Raw genomic sequence first — 12500 nt, 5'->3', positions numbered from 1 at the left:
TGGATGGGAGACCGCCTGGGAATACCAGGTGCTGTAAGCTTTTTCACTTTTCTCCACAAGCTCCTGCCGTGTTTAACGTAGGGATCCTCTCTGGTTTTCCTCCGTGTCTTTGCAGAACTGTGCGCGGGAGTCCCACTCTCTGGTATTTCTCCGACGGAGGAACGGATCGGAACGCTCTCAGCGCAGCTGCCGCCTGGGCGTTGAAGGCGCGTCTGACGAGCGACATCCCTAAAAGGCCCATGCGTGGTACCTTGGACAGCTTACGGCCATACCACCCTGAACACGCCCGATCTCGTCTGATCTCGGAAGCTAAGCAGGGTCGGGCCTGGTTAGTACTTGGATGGGAGACCGCCTGGGAATACCAGGTGCTGTAAGCTTTTTCACTTTTCTCCACAAGCTCCTGCCGTGTTTAACGTAGGGATCCTCTCTCGTTCTACTCCGTGTCTTTGCAGAACTGTGCGCGGGAGTCCCACTCTCTGGTATTTCTCCGACGGAGGAACGGATCGGAACGCTCTCAGCGCAGCTGCCGCCTGGGCGTTGAAGGCGCGTCTGACGAGCGACATCCCTAAAAGGCCCATGCGTGGTACCTTGGACAGCTTACGGCCATACCACCCTGAACACGCCCGATCTCGTCTGATCTCGGAAGCTAAGCAGGGTCGGGCCTGGTTAGTACTTGGATGGGAGACCGCCTGGGAATACCAGGTGCTGTAAGCTTTTTCACTTTTCTCCACAAGCTCCTGCCGTGTTTAACGTAGGGATCCTCTCTGGTTTTCCTCCGTGTCTTTGCAGAACTGTGCGCGGGAGTCCCACTCTCTGGTATTTCTCCGACGGAGGAACGGATCGGAACGCTCTCAGCGCAGCTGCCGCCTGGGCGTTGAAGGCGCGTCTGACGAGCGACATCCCTAAAAGGCCCATGCGTGGTACCTTGGACAGCTTACGGCCATACCACCCTGAACACGCCCGATCTCGTCTGATCTCGGAAGCTAAGCAGGGTCGGGCCTGGTTAGTACTTGGATGGGAGACCGCCTGGGAATACCAGGTGCTGTAAGCTTTTTCACTTTTCTCCACAAGCTCCTGCCGTGTTTAACGTAGGGATCCTCTCTCGTTCTACTCCGTGTCTTTGCAGAACTGTGCGCGGGAGTCCCACTCTCTGGTATTTCTCCGACGGAGGAACGGATCGGAACGCTCTCAGCGCAGCTGCCGCCTGGGCGTTGAAGGCGCGTCTGACGAGCGACATCCCTAAAAGGCCCATGCGTGGTACCTTGGACAGCTTACGGCCATACCACCCTGAACACGCCCGATCTCGTCTGATCTCGGAAGCTAAGCAGGGTCGGGCCTGGTTAGTACTTGGATGGGAGACCGCCTGGGAATACCAGGTGCTGTAAGCTTTTTCACTTTTCTCCACAAGCTCCTGCCGTGTTTAACGTAGGGATCCTCTCTCGTTCTACTCCGTGTCTTTGCAGAACTGTGCGCGGGAGTCCCACTCTCTGGTATTTCTCCGACGGAGGAACGGATCGGAACGCTCTCAGCGCAGCTGCCGCCTGGGCGTTGAAGGCGCGTCTGACGAGCGACATCCCTAAAAGGCCCATGCGTGGTACCTTGGACAGCTTACGGCCATACCACCCTGAACACGCCCGATCTCGTCTGATCTCGGAAGCTAAGCAGGGTCGGGCCTGGTTAGTACTTGGATGGGAGACCGCCTGGGAATACCAGGTGCTGTAAGCTTTTTCACTTTTCTCCACAAGCTCCTGCCGTGTTTAACGTAGGGATCCTCTCTGGTTTTCCTCCGTGTCTTTGCAGAACTGTGCGCGGGAGTCCCACTCTCTGGTATTTCTCCGACGGAGGAACGGATCGGAACGCTCTCAGCGCAGCTGCCGCCTGGGCGTTGAAGGCGCGTCTGACGAGCGACATCCCTAAAAGGCCCATGCGTGGTACCTTGGACAGCTTACGGCCATACCACCCTGAACACGCCCGATCTCGTCTGATCTCGGAAGCTAAGCAGGGTCGGGCCTGGTTAGTACTTGGATGGGAGACCGCCTGGGAATACCAGGTGCTGTAAGCTTTTTCACTTTTCTCCACAAGCTCCTGCCGTGTTTAACGTAGGGATCCTCTCTCGTTCTACTCCGTGTCTTTGCAGAACTGTGCGCGGGAGTCCCACTCTCTGGTATTTCTCCGACGGAGGAACGGATCGGAACGCTCTCAGCGCAGCTGCCGCCTGGGCGTTGAAGGCGCGTCTGACGAGCGACATCCCTAAAAGGCCCATGCGTGGTACCTTGGACAGCTTACGGCCATACCACCCTGAACACGCCCGATCTCGTCTGATCTCGGAAGCTAAGCAGGGTCGGGCCTGGTTAGTACTTGGATGGGAGACCGCCTGGGAATACCAGGTGCTGTAAGCTTTTTCACTTTTCTCCACAAGCTCCTGCCGTGTTTAACGTAGGGATCCTCTCTGGTTTTCCTCCGTGTCTTTGCAGAACTGTGCGCGGGAGTCCCACTCTCTGGTATTTCTCCGACGGAGGAACGGATCGGAACGCTCTCAGCGCAGCTGCCGCCTGGGCGTTGAAGGCGCGTCTGACGAGCGACATCCCTAAAAGGCCCATGCGTGGTACCTTGGACAGCTTACGGCCATACCACCCTGAACACGCCCGATCTCGTCTGATCTCGGAAGCTAAGCAGGGTCGGGCCTGGTTAGTACTTGGATGGGAGACCGCCTGGGAATACCAGGTGCTGTAAGCTTTTTCACTTTTCTCCACAAGCTCCTGCCGTGTTTAACGTAGGGATCCTCTCTGGTTTTCCTCCGTGTCTTTGCAGAACTGTGCGCGGGAGTCCCACTCTCTGGTATTTCTCCGACGGAGGAACGGATCGGAACGCTCTCAGCGCAGCTGCCGCCTGGGCGTTGAAGGCGCGTCTGACGAGCGACATCCCTAAAAGGCCCATGCGTGGTACCTTGGACAGCTTACGGCCATACCACCCTGAACACGCCCGATCTCGTCTGATCTCGGAAGCTAAGCAGGGTCGGGCCTGGTTAGTACTTGGATGGGAGACCGCCTGGGAATACCAGGTGCTGTAAGCTTTTTCACTTTTCTCCACAAGCTCCTGCCGTGTTTAACGTAGGGATCCTCTCTCGTTCTACTCCGTGTCTTTGCAGAACTGTGCGCGGGAGTCCCACTCTCTGGTATTTCTCCGACGGAGGAACGGATCGGAACGCTCTCAGCGCAGCTGCCGCCTGGGCGTTGAAGGCGCGTCTGACGAGCGACATCCCTAAAAGGCCCATGCGTGGTACCTTGGACAGCTTACGGCCATACCACCCTGAACACGCCCGATCTCGTCTGATCTCGGAAGCTAAGCAGGGTCGGGCCTGGTTAGTACTTGGATGGGAGACCGCCTGGGAATACCAGGTGCTGTAAGCTTTTTCACTTTTCTCCACAAGCTCCTGCCGTGTTTAACGTAGGGATCCTCTCTGGTTTTCCTCCGTGTCTTTGCAGAACTGTGCGCGGGAGTCCCACTCTCTGGTATTTCTCCGACGGAGGAACGGATCGGAACGCTCTCAGCGCAGCTGCCGCCTGGGCGTTGAAGGCGCGTCTGACGAGCGACATCCCTAAAAGGCCCATGCGTGGTACCTTGGACAGCTTACGGCCATACCACCCTGAACACGCCCGATCTCGTCTGATCTCGGAAGCTAAGCAGGGTCGGGCCTGGTTAGTACTTGGATGGGAGACCGCCTGGGAATACCAGGTGCTGTAAGCTTTTTCACTTTTCTCCACAAGCTCCTGCCGTGTTTAACGTAGGGATCCTCTCTGGTTTTCCTCCGTGTCTTTGCAGAACTGTGCGCGGGAGTCCCACTCTCTGGTATTTCTCCGACGGAGGAACGGATCGGAACGCTCTCAGCGCAGCTGCCGCCTGGGCGTTGAAGGCGCGTCTGACGAGCGACATCCCTAAAAGGCCCATGCGTGGTACCTTGGACAGCTTACGGCCATACCACCCTGAACACGCCCGATCTCGTCTGATCTCGGAAGCTAAGCAGGGTCGGGCCTGGTTAGTACTTGGATGGGAGACCGCCTGGGAATACCAGGTGCTGTAAGCTTTTTCACTTTTCTCCACAAGCTCCTGCCGTGTTTAACGTAGGGATCCTCTCTGGTTTTCCTCCGTGTCTTTGCAGAACTGTGCGCGGGAGTCCCACTCTCTGGTATTTCTCCGACGGAGGAACGGATCGGAACGCTCTCAGCGCAGCTGCCGCCTGGGCGTTGAAGGCGCGTCTGACGAGCGACATCCCTAAAAGGCCCATGCGTGGTACCTTGGACAGCTTACGGCCATACCACCCTGAACACGCCCGATCTCGTCTGATCTCGGAAGCTAAGCAGGGTCGGGCCTGGTTAGTACTTGGATGGGAGACCGCCTGGGAATACCAGGTGCTGTAAGCTTTTTCACTTTTCTCCACAAGCTCCTGCCGTGTTTAACGTAGGGATCCTCTCTGGTTTTCCTCCGTGTCTTTGCAGAACTGTGCGCGGGAGTCCCACTCTCTGGTATTTCTCCGACGGAGGAACGGATCGGAACGCTCTCGGCGCAGCTGCCGCCTGGGCGTTGAAGGCGCGTCTGACGAGCGACATCCCTAAAAGGCCCATGCGTGGTACCTTGGACAGCTTACGGCCATACCACCCTGAACACGCCCGATCTCGTCTGATCTCGGAAGCTAAGCAGGGTCGGGCCTGGTTAGTACTTGGATGGGAGAGCGCCTGGGAATACCAGGTGCTGTAAGCTTTTTCACTTTTCTCCACAAGCTCCTGCCGTGTTTAACGTAGAGATCCTCTCTGGTTTTCCTCCGTGTCTTTGCAGAACTGTGCGCGGGAGTCCCACTCTCTGGTATTTCTCCGACGGAGGAACGGATCGGAACGCTCTCAGCGCAGCTGCCGCCTGGGCGTTGAAGGCGCGTCTGACGAGCGACATCCCTAAAAGGCCCATGCGTGGTACCTTGGACAGCTTACGGCCATACCACCCTGAACACGCCCGATCTCGTCTGATCTCGGAAGCTAAGCAGGGTCGGGCCTGGTTAGTACTTGGATGGGAGACCGCCTGGGAATACCAGGTGCTGTAAGCTTTTTCACTTTTCTCCACAAGCTCCTGCCGTGTTTAACGTAGGGATCCTCTCTCGTTCTACTCCGTGTCTTTGCAGAACTGTGCGCGGGAGTCCCACTCTCTGGTATTTCTCCGACGGAGGAACGGATCGGAACGCTCTCAGCGCAGCTGCCGCCTGGGCGTTGAAGGCGCGTCTGACGAGCGACATCCCTAAAAGGCCCATGCGTGGTACCTTGGACAGCTTACGGCCATACCACCCTGAACACGCCCGATCTCGTCTGGTCTCGGAAGCTAAGCAGGGTCGGGCCTGGTTAGTACTTGGATGGGAGACCGCCTGGGAATACCAGGTGCTGTAAGCTTTTTCACTTTTCTCCACAAGCTCCTGCCGTGTTTAACGTAGGGATCCTCTCTGGTTTTCCTCCGTGTCTTTGCAGAACTGTGCGCGGGAGTCCCACTCTCTGGTATTTCTCCGACGGAGGAACGGATCGGAACGCTCTCGGCGCAGCTGCTGCCTGGGCGTTGAAGGCGCGTCTGACGAGCGACATCCCTAAAAGGCCCATGCGTGGTACCTTGGACAGCTTACGGCCATACCACCCTGAACACGCCCGATCTCGTCTGATCTCGGAAGCTAAGCAGGGTCGGGCCTGGTTAGTACTTGGATGGGAGACCGCCTGGGAATACCAGGTGCTGTAAGCTTTTTCACTTTTCTCCACAAGCTCCTGCCGTGTTTAACGTAGAGATCCTCTCTGGTTTTCCTCCGTGTCTTTGCAGAACTGTGCGCGGGAGTCCCACTCTCTGGTATTTCTCCGACGGATCGGAACGCTCTCAGCGCAGCTGCCGCCTGGGCGTTGAAGGCGCGTCTGACGAGCGACATCCCTAAAAGGCCCATGCGTGGTACCTTGGACAGCTTACGGCCATACCACCCTGAACACGCCCGATCTCGTCTGATCTCGGAAGCTAAGCAGGGTCGGGCCTGGTTAGTACTTGGATGGGAGACCGCCTGGGAATACCAGGTGCTGTAAGCTTTTTCACTTTTCTCCACAAGCTCCTGCCGTGTTTAACGTAGGGATCCTCTCTGGTTTTCCTCCGTGTCTTTGCAGAACTGTGCGCGGGAGTCCCACTCTCTGGTATTTCTCCGACGGAGGAACGGATCGGAACGCTCTCAGCGCAGCTGCCGCCTGGGCGTTGAAGGCGCGTCTGACGAGCGACATCCCTAAAAGGCCCATGCGTGGTACCTTGGACAGCTTACGGCCATACCACCCTGAACACGCCCGATCTCGTCTGATCTCGGAAGCTAAGCAGGGTCGGGCCTGGTTAGTACTTGGATGGGAGACCGCCTGGGAATACCAGGTGCTGTAAGCTTTTTCACTTTTCTCCACAAGCTCCTGCCGTGTTTAACGTAGGGATCCTCTCTCGTTCTACTCCGTGTCTTTGCAGAACTGTGCGCGGGAGTCCCACTCTCTGGTATTTCTCCGACGGAGGAACGGATCGGAACGCTCTCAGCGCAGCTGCCGCCTGGGCGTTGAAGGCGCGTCTGACGAGCGACATCCCTAAAAGGCCCATGCGTGGTACCTTGGACAGCTTACGGCCATACCACCCTGAACACGCCCGATCTCGTCTGGTCTCGGAAGCTAAGCAGGGTCGGGCCTGGTTAGTACTTGGATGGGAGACCGCCTGGGAATACCAGGTGCTGTAAGCTTTTTCACTTTTCTCCACAAGCTCCTGCCGTGTTTAACGTAGGGATCCTCTCTGGTTTTCCTCCGTGTCTTTGCAGAACTGTGCGCGGGAGTCCCACTCTCTGGTATTTCTCCGACGGAGGAACGGATCGGAACGCTCTCGGCGCAGCTGCCGCCTGGGCGTTGAAGGCGCGTCTGACGAGCGACATCCCTAAAAGGCCCATGCGTGGTACCTTGGACAGCTTACGGCCATACCACCCTGAACACGCCCGATCTCGTCTGATCTCGGAAGCTAAGCAGGGTCGGGCCTGGTTAGTACTTGGATGGGAGAGCGCCTGGGAATACCAGGTGCTGTAAGCTTTTTCACTTTTCTCCACAAGCTCCTGCCGTGTTTAACGTAGAGATCCTCTCTGGTTTTCCTCCGTGTCTTTGCAGAACTGTGCGCGGGAGTCCCACTCTCTGGTATTTCTCCGACGGATCGGAACGCTCTCAGCGCAGCTGCCGCCTGGGCGTTGAAGGCGCGTCTGACGAGCGACATCCCTAAAAGGCCCATGCGTGGTACCTTGGACAGCTTACGGCCATACCACCCTGAACACGCCCGATCTCGTCTGATCTCGGAAGCTAAGCAGGGTCGGGCCTGGTTAGTACTTGGATGGGAGACCGCCTGGGAATACCAGGTGCTGTAAGCTTTTTCACTTTTCTCCACAAGCTCCTGCCGTGTTTAACGTAGGGATCCTCTCTGGTTTTCCTCCGTGTCTTTGCAGAACTGTGCGCGGGAGTCCCACTCTCTGGTATTTCTCCGACGGAGGAACGGATCGGAACGCTCTCAGCGCAGCTGCCGCCTGGGCGTTGAAGGCGCGTCTGACGAGCGACATCCCTAAGAGGCCCATGCGTGGTACCTTGGACAGCTTACGGCCATACCACCCTGAACACGCCCGATCTCGTCTGATCTCGGAAGCTAAGCAGGGTCGGGCCTGGTTAGTACTTGGATGGGAGACCGCCTGGGAATACCAGGTGCTGTAAGCTTTTTCACTTTTCTCCACAAGCTCCTGCCGTGTTTAACGTAGGGATCCTCTCTGGTTTTCCTCCGTGTCTTTGCAGAACTGTGCGCGGGAGTCCCACTCTCTGGTATTTCTCCGACGGAGGAACGGATCGGAACGCTCTCAGCGCAGCTGCCGCCTGGGCGTTGAAGGCGCGTCTGACGAGCGACATCCCTAAAAGGCCCATGCGTGGTACCTTGGACAGCTTACGGCCATACCACCCTGAACACGCCCGATCTCGTCTGATCTCGGAAGCTAAGCAGGGTCGGGCCTGGTTAGTACTTGGATGGGAGACCGCCTGGGAATACCAGGTGCTGTAAGCTTTTTCACTTTTCTCCACAAGCTCCTGCCGTGTTTAACGTAGGGATCCTCTCTGGTTTTCCTCCGTGTCTTTGCAGAACTGTGCGCGGGAGTCCCACTCTCTGGTATTTCTCCGACGGAGGAACGCTCTCAGCGCAGCTGCCGCCTGGGCGTTGAAGGCGCGTCTGACGAGCGACATCCCTAAAAGGCCCATGCGTGGTACCTTGGACAGCTTACGGCCATACCACCCTGAACACGCCCGATCTCGTCTGATCTCGGAAGCTAAGCAGGGTCGGGCCTGGTTAGTACTTGGATGGGAGACCGCCTGGGAATACCAGGTGCTGTAAGCTTTTTCACTTTTCTCCACAAGCTCCTGCCGTGTTTAACGTAGGGATCCTCTCTGGTTTTCCTCCGTGTCTTTGCAGAACTGTGCGCGGGAGTCCCACTCTCTGGTATTTCTCCGACGGAGGAACGGATCGGAACGCTCTCAGCGCAGCTGCCGCCTGGGCGTTGAAGGCGCGTCTGACGAGCGACATCCCTAAAAGGCCCATGCGTGGTACCTTGGACAGCTTACGGCCATACCACCCTGAACACGCCCGATCTCGTCTGATCTCGGAAGCTAAGCAGGGTCGGGCCTGGTTAGTACTTGGATGGGAGACCGCCTGGGAATACCAGGTGCTGTAAGCTTTTTCACTTTTCTCCACAAGCTCCTGCCGTGTTTAACGTAGGGATCCTCTCTCGTTCTACTCCGTGTCTTTGCAGAACTGTGCGCGGGAGTCCCACTCTCTGGTATTTCTCCGACGGAGGAACGGATCGGAACGCTCTCAGCGCAGCTGCCGCCTGGGCGTTGAAGGCGCGTCTGACGAGCGACATCCCTAAAAGGCCCATGCGTGGTACCTTGGACAGCTTACGGCCATACCACCCTGAACACGCCCGATCTCGTCTGGTCTCGGAAGCTAAGCAGGGTCGGGCCTGGTTAGTACTTGGATGGGAGACCGCCTGGGAATACCAGGTGCTGTAAGCTTTTTCACTTTTCTCCACAAGCTCCTGCCGTGTTTAACGTAGGGATCCTCTCTGGTTTTCCTCCGTGTCTTTGCAGAACTGTGCGCGGGAGTCCCACTCTCTGGTATTTCTCCGACGGAGGAACGGATCGGAACGCTCTCGGCGCAGCTGCCGCCTGGGCGTTGAAGGCGCGTCTGACGAGCGACATCCCTAAAAGGCCCATGCGTGGTACCTTGGACAGCTTACGGCCATACCACCCTGAACACGCCCGATCTCGTCTGATCTCGGAAGCTAAGCAGGGTCGGGCCTGGTTAGTACTTGGATGGGAGACCGCCTGGGAATACCAGGTGCTGTAAGCTTTTTCACTTTTCTCCACAAGCTCCTGCCGTGTTTAACGTAGAGATCCTCTCTGGTTTTCCTCCGTGTCTTTGCAGAACTGTGCGCGGGAGTCCCACTCTCTGGTATTTCTCCGACGGATCGGAACGCTCTCAGCGCAGCTGCCGCCTGGGCGTTGAAGGCGCGTCTGACGAGCGACATCCCTAAAAGGCCCATGCGTGGTACCTTGGACAGCTTACGGCCATACCACCCTGAACACGCCCGATCTCGTCTGATCTCGGAAGCTAAGCAGGGTCGGGCCTGGTTAGTACTTGGATGGGAGACCGCCTGGGAATACCAGGTGCTGTAAGCTTTTTCACTTTTCTCCACAAGCTCCTGCCGTGTTTAACGTAGGGATCCTCTCTGGTTTTCCTCCGTGTCTTTGCAGAACTGTGCGCGGGAGTCCCACTCTCTGGTATTTCTCCGACGGAGGAACGGATCGGAACGCTCTCAGCGCAGCTGCCGCCTGGGCGTTGAAGGCGCGTCTGACGAGCGACATCCCTAAAAGGCCCATGCGTGGTACCTTGGACAGCTTACGGCCATACCACCCTGAACACGCCCGATCTCGTCTGATCTCGGAAGCTAAGCAGGGTCGGGCCTGGTTAGTACTTGGATGGGAGACCGCCTGGGAATACCAGGTGCTGTAAGCTTTTTCACTTTTCTCCACAAGCTCCTGCCGTGTTTAACGTAGGGATCCTCTCTCGTTCTACTCCGTGTCTTTGCAGAACTGTGCGCGGGAGTCCCACTCTCTGGTATTTCTCCGACGGAGGAACGGATCGGAACGCTCTCAGCGCAGCTGCCGCCTGGGCGTTGAAGGCGCGTCTGACGAGCGACATCCCTAAAAGGCCCATGCGTGGTACCTTGGACAGCTTACGGCCATACCACCCTGAACACGCCCGATCTCGTCTGGTCTCGGAAGCTAAGCAGGGTCGGGCCTGGTTAGTACTTGGATGGGAGACCGCCTGGGAATACCAGGTGCTGTAAGCTTTTTCACTTTTCTCCACAAGCTCCTGCCGTGTTTAACGTAGGGATCCTCTCTGGTTTTCCTCCGTGTCTTTGCAGAACTGTGCGCGGGAGTCCCACTCTCTGGTATTTCTCCGACGGAGGAACGGATCGGAACGCTCTCGGCGCAGCTGCCGCCTGGGCGTTGAAGGCGCGTCTGACGAGCGACATCCCTAAAAGGCCCATGCGTGGTACCTTGGACAGCTTACGGCCATACCACCCTGAACACGCCCGATCTCGTCTGATCTCGGAAGCTAAGCAGGGTCGGGCCTGGTTAGTACTTGGATGGGAGAGCGCCTGGGAATACCAGGTGCTGTAAGCTTTTTCACTTTTCTCCACAAGCTCCTGCCGTGTTTAACGTAGAGATCCTCTCTGGTTTTCCTCCGTGTCTTTGCAGAACTGTGCGCGGGAGTCCCACTCTCTGGTATTTCTCCGACGGATCGGAACGCTCTCAGCGCAGCTGCCGCCTGGGCGTTGAAGGCGCGTCTGACGAGCGACATCCCTAAAAGGCCCATGCGTGGTACCTTGGACAGCTTACGGCCATACCACCCTGAACACGCCCGATCTCGTCTGATCTCGGAAGCTAAGCAGGGTCGGGCCTGGTTAGTACTTGGATGGGAGACCGCCTGGGAATACCAGGTGCTGTAAGCTTTTTCACTTTTCTCCACAAGCTCCTGCCGTGTTTAACGTAGGGATCCTCTCTGGTTTTCCTCCGTGTCTTTGCAGAACTGTGCGCGGGAGTCCCACTCTCTGGTATTTCTCCGACGGAGGAACGGATCGGAACGCTCTCAGCGCAGCTGCCGCCTGGGCGTTGAAGGCGCGTCTGACGAGCGACATCCCTAAGAGGCCCATGCGTGGTACCTTGGACAGCTTACGGCCATACCACCCTGAACACGCCCGATCTCGTCTGATCTCGGAAGCTAAGCAGGGTCGGGCCTGGTTAGTACTTGGATGGGAGACCGCCTGGGAATACCAGGTGCTGTAAGCTTTTTCACTTTTCTCCACAAGCTCCTGCCGTGTTTAACGTAGGGATCCTCTCTGGTTTTCCTCCGTGTCTTTGCAGAACTGTGCGCGGGAGTCCCACTCTCTGGTATTTCTCCGACGGAGGAACGGATCGGAACGCTCTCAGCGCAGCTGCCGCCTGGGCGTTGAAGGCGCGTCTGACGAGCGACATCCCTAAAAGGCCCATGCGTGGTACCTTGGACAGCTTACGGCCATACCACCCTGAACACGCCCGATCTCGTCTGATCTCGGAAGCTAAGCAGGGTCGGGCCTGGTTAGTACTTGGATGGGAGACCGCCTGGGAATACCAGGTGCTGTAAGCTTTTTCACTTTTCTCCACAAGCTCCTGCCGTGTTTAACGTAGGGATCCTCTCTGGTTTTCCTCCGTGTCTTTGCAGAACTGTGCGCGGGAGTCCCACTCTCTGGTATTTCTCCGACGGAGGAACGCTCTCAGCGCAGCTGCCGCCTGGGCGTTGAAGGCGCGTCTGACGAGCGACATCCCTAAAAGGCCCATGCGTGGTACCTTGGACAGCTTACGGCCATACCACCCTGAACACGCCCGATCTCGTCTGATCTCGGAAGCTAAGCAGGGTCGGGCCTGGTTAGTACTTGGATGGGAGACCGCCTGGGAATACCAGGTGCTGTAAGCTTTTTCACTTTTCTCCACAAGCTCCTGCCGTGTTTAACGTAGGGATCCTCTCTGGTTTTCCTCCGTGTCTTTGCAGAACTGTGCGCGGGAGTCCCACTCTCTGGTATTTCTCCGACGGAGGAACGGATCGGAACGCTCTCAGCGCAGCTGCCGCCTGGGCGTTGAAGGCGCGTCTGACGAGCGACATCCCTAAAAGGCCCATGCGTGGTACCTTGGACAGCTTACGGCCATACCACCCTGAACACGCCCGATCTCGTCTGATCTCGGAAGCTAAGCAGGGTCGGGCCTGGTTAGTACTTGGATGGGAGACCGCCTGGGAATACCAGGTGCTGTAAGCTTTTTCACTTTTCTCCACAAGCTCCTGCCGTGTTTAACGTAGGG

General features: G+C 57.3%; 38 non-coding genes across 38 annotated transcripts in view; all 38 read left to right on the top strand.

Annotated features, from left to right (window-relative positions):
• The window catches only part of LOC137178342 (5S ribosomal RNA), a 119-nt gene extending 79 nt beyond the window's left edge, over window positions 1-40 (top strand). The window contains exon 1 of the ribosomal RNA XR_010926928.1: window positions 1-40. This exon is cut by the window's left edge and continues 79 nt beyond it. This is a non-coding gene — a ribosomal RNA (5S ribosomal RNA).
• Window positions 41-258: 218 nt separating this feature from the next.
• On the top strand, window positions 259-377 carry LOC137178341 (5S ribosomal RNA). Its single transcript, XR_010926927.1, has one exon. It is a non-coding gene; the product is annotated as a 5S ribosomal RNA (ribosomal RNA).
• Window positions 378-595: 218 nt separating this feature from the next.
• On the top strand, window positions 596-714 carry LOC137178340 (5S ribosomal RNA). The gene has a single exon (XR_010926926.1). It is a non-coding gene; the product is annotated as a 5S ribosomal RNA (ribosomal RNA).
• A 218-nt stretch (window positions 715-932) lies between these two features.
• On the top strand, window positions 933-1051 carry LOC137178339 (5S ribosomal RNA). The gene has a single exon (XR_010926925.1). It is a non-coding gene; the product is annotated as a 5S ribosomal RNA (ribosomal RNA).
• Window positions 1052-1269: 218 nt separating this feature from the next.
• Window positions 1270-1388, top strand: LOC137178338 (5S ribosomal RNA). Its single transcript, XR_010926924.1, has one exon. It is a non-coding gene; the product is annotated as a 5S ribosomal RNA (ribosomal RNA).
• Window positions 1389-1606: 218 nt separating this feature from the next.
• LOC137178337 (5S ribosomal RNA) lies at window positions 1607-1725 on the top strand. The gene has a single exon (XR_010926923.1). It is a non-coding gene; the product is annotated as a 5S ribosomal RNA (ribosomal RNA).
• Window positions 1726-1943: 218 nt separating this feature from the next.
• On the top strand, window positions 1944-2062 carry LOC137178336 (5S ribosomal RNA). The gene has a single exon (XR_010926922.1). It is a non-coding gene; the product is annotated as a 5S ribosomal RNA (ribosomal RNA).
• A 218-nt stretch (window positions 2063-2280) lies between these two features.
• Window positions 2281-2399, top strand: LOC137178334 (5S ribosomal RNA). Its single transcript, XR_010926920.1, has one exon. It is a non-coding gene; the product is annotated as a 5S ribosomal RNA (ribosomal RNA).
• Window positions 2400-2617: 218 nt separating this feature from the next.
• On the top strand, window positions 2618-2736 carry LOC137178333 (5S ribosomal RNA). Its single transcript, XR_010926919.1, has one exon. It is a non-coding gene; the product is annotated as a 5S ribosomal RNA (ribosomal RNA).
• Window positions 2737-2954: 218 nt separating this feature from the next.
• On the top strand, window positions 2955-3073 carry LOC137178332 (5S ribosomal RNA). Its single transcript, XR_010926918.1, has one exon. It is a non-coding gene; the product is annotated as a 5S ribosomal RNA (ribosomal RNA).
• Window positions 3074-3291: 218 nt separating this feature from the next.
• LOC137178331 (5S ribosomal RNA) lies at window positions 3292-3410 on the top strand. Its single transcript, XR_010926917.1, has one exon. It is a non-coding gene; the product is annotated as a 5S ribosomal RNA (ribosomal RNA).
• Window positions 3411-3628: 218 nt separating this feature from the next.
• Window positions 3629-3747, top strand: LOC137178330 (5S ribosomal RNA). Its single transcript, XR_010926916.1, has one exon. It is a non-coding gene; the product is annotated as a 5S ribosomal RNA (ribosomal RNA).
• Window positions 3748-3965: 218 nt separating this feature from the next.
• Window positions 3966-4084, top strand: LOC137178329 (5S ribosomal RNA). Its single transcript, XR_010926915.1, has one exon. It is a non-coding gene; the product is annotated as a 5S ribosomal RNA (ribosomal RNA).
• A 218-nt stretch (window positions 4085-4302) lies between these two features.
• Window positions 4303-4421, top strand: LOC137178328 (5S ribosomal RNA). The gene has a single exon (XR_010926914.1). It is a non-coding gene; the product is annotated as a 5S ribosomal RNA (ribosomal RNA).
• Window positions 4422-4639: 218 nt separating this feature from the next.
• Window positions 4640-4758, top strand: LOC137178086 (5S ribosomal RNA). Its single transcript, XR_010926693.1, has one exon. It is a non-coding gene; the product is annotated as a 5S ribosomal RNA (ribosomal RNA).
• A 218-nt stretch (window positions 4759-4976) lies between these two features.
• Window positions 4977-5095, top strand: LOC137178327 (5S ribosomal RNA). The gene has a single exon (XR_010926913.1). It is a non-coding gene; the product is annotated as a 5S ribosomal RNA (ribosomal RNA).
• Window positions 5096-5313: 218 nt separating this feature from the next.
• On the top strand, window positions 5314-5432 carry LOC137177955 (5S ribosomal RNA). The gene has a single exon (XR_010926569.1). It is a non-coding gene; the product is annotated as a 5S ribosomal RNA (ribosomal RNA).
• A 218-nt stretch (window positions 5433-5650) lies between these two features.
• Window positions 5651-5769, top strand: LOC137178326 (5S ribosomal RNA). Its single transcript, XR_010926912.1, has one exon. It is a non-coding gene; the product is annotated as a 5S ribosomal RNA (ribosomal RNA).
• A 210-nt stretch (window positions 5770-5979) lies between these two features.
• Window positions 5980-6098, top strand: LOC137178325 (5S ribosomal RNA). Its single transcript, XR_010926911.1, has one exon. It is a non-coding gene; the product is annotated as a 5S ribosomal RNA (ribosomal RNA).
• Window positions 6099-6316: 218 nt separating this feature from the next.
• LOC137178323 (5S ribosomal RNA) lies at window positions 6317-6435 on the top strand. The gene has a single exon (XR_010926909.1). It is a non-coding gene; the product is annotated as a 5S ribosomal RNA (ribosomal RNA).
• A 218-nt stretch (window positions 6436-6653) lies between these two features.
• LOC137177954 (5S ribosomal RNA) lies at window positions 6654-6772 on the top strand. Its single transcript, XR_010926568.1, has one exon. It is a non-coding gene; the product is annotated as a 5S ribosomal RNA (ribosomal RNA).
• Window positions 6773-6990: 218 nt separating this feature from the next.
• LOC137178085 (5S ribosomal RNA) lies at window positions 6991-7109 on the top strand. Its single transcript, XR_010926692.1, has one exon. It is a non-coding gene; the product is annotated as a 5S ribosomal RNA (ribosomal RNA).
• A 210-nt stretch (window positions 7110-7319) lies between these two features.
• LOC137178321 (5S ribosomal RNA) lies at window positions 7320-7438 on the top strand. The gene has a single exon (XR_010926908.1). It is a non-coding gene; the product is annotated as a 5S ribosomal RNA (ribosomal RNA).
• Window positions 7439-7656: 218 nt separating this feature from the next.
• LOC137178320 (5S ribosomal RNA) lies at window positions 7657-7775 on the top strand. The gene has a single exon (XR_010926907.1). It is a non-coding gene; the product is annotated as a 5S ribosomal RNA (ribosomal RNA).
• Window positions 7776-7993: 218 nt separating this feature from the next.
• Window positions 7994-8112, top strand: LOC137178319 (5S ribosomal RNA). Its single transcript, XR_010926906.1, has one exon. It is a non-coding gene; the product is annotated as a 5S ribosomal RNA (ribosomal RNA).
• A 208-nt stretch (window positions 8113-8320) lies between these two features.
• Window positions 8321-8439, top strand: LOC137178318 (5S ribosomal RNA). Its single transcript, XR_010926905.1, has one exon. It is a non-coding gene; the product is annotated as a 5S ribosomal RNA (ribosomal RNA).
• Window positions 8440-8657: 218 nt separating this feature from the next.
• LOC137178316 (5S ribosomal RNA) lies at window positions 8658-8776 on the top strand. The gene has a single exon (XR_010926903.1). It is a non-coding gene; the product is annotated as a 5S ribosomal RNA (ribosomal RNA).
• Window positions 8777-8994: 218 nt separating this feature from the next.
• Window positions 8995-9113, top strand: LOC137177953 (5S ribosomal RNA). Its single transcript, XR_010926567.1, has one exon. It is a non-coding gene; the product is annotated as a 5S ribosomal RNA (ribosomal RNA).
• Window positions 9114-9331: 218 nt separating this feature from the next.
• On the top strand, window positions 9332-9450 carry LOC137178315 (5S ribosomal RNA). The gene has a single exon (XR_010926902.1). It is a non-coding gene; the product is annotated as a 5S ribosomal RNA (ribosomal RNA).
• A 210-nt stretch (window positions 9451-9660) lies between these two features.
• Window positions 9661-9779, top strand: LOC137178314 (5S ribosomal RNA). Its single transcript, XR_010926901.1, has one exon. It is a non-coding gene; the product is annotated as a 5S ribosomal RNA (ribosomal RNA).
• A 218-nt stretch (window positions 9780-9997) lies between these two features.
• On the top strand, window positions 9998-10116 carry LOC137178313 (5S ribosomal RNA). The gene has a single exon (XR_010926900.1). It is a non-coding gene; the product is annotated as a 5S ribosomal RNA (ribosomal RNA).
• A 218-nt stretch (window positions 10117-10334) lies between these two features.
• On the top strand, window positions 10335-10453 carry LOC137177952 (5S ribosomal RNA). The gene has a single exon (XR_010926566.1). It is a non-coding gene; the product is annotated as a 5S ribosomal RNA (ribosomal RNA).
• Window positions 10454-10671: 218 nt separating this feature from the next.
• On the top strand, window positions 10672-10790 carry LOC137178084 (5S ribosomal RNA). Its single transcript, XR_010926691.1, has one exon. It is a non-coding gene; the product is annotated as a 5S ribosomal RNA (ribosomal RNA).
• A 210-nt stretch (window positions 10791-11000) lies between these two features.
• Window positions 11001-11119, top strand: LOC137178312 (5S ribosomal RNA). Its single transcript, XR_010926899.1, has one exon. It is a non-coding gene; the product is annotated as a 5S ribosomal RNA (ribosomal RNA).
• Window positions 11120-11337: 218 nt separating this feature from the next.
• Window positions 11338-11456, top strand: LOC137178310 (5S ribosomal RNA). The gene has a single exon (XR_010926897.1). It is a non-coding gene; the product is annotated as a 5S ribosomal RNA (ribosomal RNA).
• A 218-nt stretch (window positions 11457-11674) lies between these two features.
• Window positions 11675-11793, top strand: LOC137178309 (5S ribosomal RNA). The gene has a single exon (XR_010926896.1). It is a non-coding gene; the product is annotated as a 5S ribosomal RNA (ribosomal RNA).
• A 208-nt stretch (window positions 11794-12001) lies between these two features.
• LOC137178308 (5S ribosomal RNA) lies at window positions 12002-12120 on the top strand. Its single transcript, XR_010926895.1, has one exon. It is a non-coding gene; the product is annotated as a 5S ribosomal RNA (ribosomal RNA).
• Window positions 12121-12338: 218 nt separating this feature from the next.
• On the top strand, window positions 12339-12457 carry LOC137178307 (5S ribosomal RNA). Its single transcript, XR_010926894.1, has one exon. It is a non-coding gene; the product is annotated as a 5S ribosomal RNA (ribosomal RNA).
• Window positions 12458-12500: the final 43 nt, after the last annotated feature.

This window comes from Thunnus thynnus, chromosome 24, assembly GCF_963924715.1.
Source record: "Thunnus thynnus chromosome 24, fThuThy2.1, whole genome shotgun sequence".
Lineage (NCBI taxonomy): Eukaryota > Metazoa > Chordata > Actinopteri > Scombriformes > Scombridae > Thunnus > Thunnus thynnus.
Note: the sequence above shows the minus strand (reverse complement) of the source record. Positions and strands in the feature narration are given on the sequence as shown.